At 36.7% G+C, this 3,164-nt stretch overlaps 1 pseudogene; it reads right to left on the bottom strand.

The window, feature by feature from the left end:
- Nucleotides 1-1,521: 1,521 nt before the first annotated feature.
- Nucleotides 1,522-1,682, bottom strand: LOC145284518 (U2 spliceosomal RNA; annotated as a pseudogene).
- Between the last annotated feature and the right edge of the window lie 1,482 nt (nt 1,683-3,164).

Below are 3,164 nucleotides of genomic sequence, written 5' to 3'. Positions count from 1 at the left end.
CGATGATGATGATGATGATGATGATGATGATGATGATGATGATGATGATGATGGTGGTGGTGGTGGTGGTGGTGGTGGTGGTGGTGGTGATCTATTTAGTAGTATAGTAATACTCACAGTAGCCTTGATAAGGTTCCGTATTTTCGTTATAGAGACCGCATCGATTTTCGCCTTTATTTGTTGTTTTTCTCATTCAAACAATCCAACAACATTATGAATACAACATCCAAAACCACAATTAAAATTATAAAAGCGGTACGTTATTGACACTCCGTGACAAGATCGTGGATTATGATTAGTTCGGATCTTGTCGTATCCAGTGTATTAAATTACGCACTCATACCGTTACCCTCCAAATATAGTTAAAATAATGACTCGTGTTTAACTAAACGAATACAGTTAATTCTTGAAAATATTACGTTTCCATATTAAATGAGGCAAGAGAAGGTTGATATGTCGTAAATCATACAAACCAATGAGTTTTAATCGTGCGGGATTCAGTTTTCCGTAAGATTTTACTCGTAAAATATGCTATGACATATTTCCAAATGTTTACACAATTTGTGATGTTAGTGCTCGTTTTATGATTGTCGTAAACTGAAACTGTTAATTGTAAAAATGTTCTAAAATATTATGAAACTAGCAGGACCTATGGGAATGCCATTAAATGAGAAATATATTGAAACAACAAGTATGTTTTGATAAAGTCAATATTTTTTCTGTGTGGCGTAAAAAATGGCTCTTTCGAACGGAAAAGCCAATAACAAGCAGCAAATATGAATGTATTAACATTTCTATGAAAATCGTGTCTAATGTATTTTAAATATGAAACTGACCAAAATCAGATAAATTAATTAAATAATTAAAGTACTAATAATTACTCAGAAAGCAATATTTTGCTACATAGTTCAATACAAATAATAAAATCACATTGTAAAAGGCAATTTTTAATTCATTCCTTTAGTCCAGCACCTCTTGGCAGACAGTGTTATTTATTGTCCTTTTTCTTTCAAATATTTCTTTTTTTTTATTATTTAACGTTTCTCTAACTTCTTTACAGATTGTTTTTTAAGCTAAATTTCGTGAATTTGGCCTTTTTTAAAGTAGTTTGGCCTTCAAAGATTGTATTTGGCATTTTTCTACACGTAACGTACGAATTAAATATGGTAGGAGCAATCAGAGTATTATAAAGATGACAAATACATAGTACCAGAGATTGGTTGTTTTTGTCTGTTTTTTTTTTCTTATTCATTCAAAACAAAATCACGAGTGGATGTGGCGTCTATTCCTAAACTGAAGCCATTTAATTTAACTGTACTCTTAATATTATGTACTGCCCCCCCCCCCCCGAAGATGCCGAGATGGCCTTGCTAATAGTCGATTATAAAATCGACTTATTATTAAAAGTTAGATGTTTATTTAAAGAAGTTATTATTTTTGTTGTTATTTACGTTTCCTTCCCATGTAGACAGAGTTAGACACGAGGTCGGTTTTTAATGTGGGGAGAAACCAGCTCCCAAAAAGGGGGATTTCTGGTTAGTAACAAAAATAAAAAAAATGTATCAGTCATGAAGAATTTCTCCTCCACTAACCGAAACCAAAAAAAGTGAAGTGAAAAAAATGAAGTACAGCATCAGAACAGATACTACACTTTGATCCTAGCCCGAAGGCCAAGAACCCTTTTTTTGAAAAAAAACATTATTATCATTATCGGTATGAAAATGAGATTGCGTTACAAGGACAAAGAACGTTATAAATAATGTTCCTTGCTTCAAAAATTCTCACAACTGAGACGCCCTCTCTCTAAAAAAAAATACCCTTATTGTTGCGTCTCAAAAAGCCTCTGATAATCCAGTCCAGCTCCTGGCTTTCTCGTGTGGTTTAGCTACTTAGCTCGGCGAAACTGTTTCTACTAACTGGGAGAAGGGGCAAAGGCTATACACTTGTGCCTTAAAACCAATCACTTCAGTCAACTTTGGATGGTAGCCCACCAAGAAAAGGAAACTGATTCAAAACCTCCGCTACCGTGAGGAATTAACCCATCAGGGAAAAATCTAAGATAGTAAACTCTGACAGAAAATCCAGAGATGGAGTTCCTTAGGCGGCCTAACGATATTGTTATCATCGGCAACTTCTGCGGCGTAGTTAGAGCCAGTCTGTATCTACTTTCTCTTGGATCCTCTAGCTTCACGAAGAGGTGGGGGGAGCTGTTGCACGGGCAACAGCTATCCTTGTATATTACCTTGTCATATAGCTCCACTTCATCAGAGTTACACCATCGTCTCCCAAGACGGACGGGTTCCGATGGTTACTTGGAGTTTGGATGACAATAAGTTACCCCAGATTTCAAGCTATCTTTGTCTTTCGATCAATATTGCAAATTATGTAGCGTTATCGCAATAGCCGTTTACCATTAATTTTTCGCTGATTATGATTTTTGTCTTTCTCTCGAATTTGAAAAATAACAAACCTTCATAGGGTTCCAGCAGTACTTTTCGAATCTGCCCTGTGGAGGTCTGGTTGGTGTCTGCCTTCCTCTGTCTACTCATTTTCCATGATCATCCATGACCATTTTCCGTAGTACCAGCAAGGCATGTGTGTGTGCTTGTGTGTGTATGTGTGTGTGCGCGCGTGCGCGCACGCGCGTGTGTGTGTGTGTGTGTGTGTGTGTGTGTGAACATGTTTTGGTGGAGAGGGATTCAGATTGCAGGGTTTCTGGCAGTTTCTGTTCTCTTAGATTGCTGTTGTTTTTGTTGTTATTGTTGTTGTTATTGTTCTTATTATTGTTCTTATTATTGGCCCACAAGGAGCTTTCACACAGGTCATAAAGGATCTCTCCTTGAAACAGCTTGTGGTTCCCAGGAAGCTGGGTGACAACAAGTCTCCCCAATTTTCCAGTACTCTCCACCTCTCCGGTTAGCATTGGCAAATGAATTTGTATTATCGCAACGGCCGCTTACCATTGATTTCTCGCTTGCAACGACCATTGGTCTCCACTGGAATTTGAGTGGCAGTAAGCCTCCTCAAAGTCCAAGTTCTCTTCACATCATCATCATCATCATTATTATCATTATTATTATTATTATTATTATTATTATTATTATTATTATTATTATTATATCAGTCGGTGATTTCTCGTAGAGCATAATAACTGGCGGTGTTTT

The sequence above is a fragment of the Euprymna scolopes genome, chromosome 1 (assembly GCF_053919585.1).
Source record: "Euprymna scolopes isolate OS-2025 chromosome 1, ASM5391958v1, whole genome shotgun sequence".
In the NCBI taxonomy this organism is placed as follows: domain Eukaryota; kingdom Metazoa; phylum Mollusca; class Cephalopoda; order Sepiida; family Sepiolidae; genus Euprymna; species Euprymna scolopes.
This window is presented reverse-complemented; position numbering and strand designations above follow the sequence as displayed.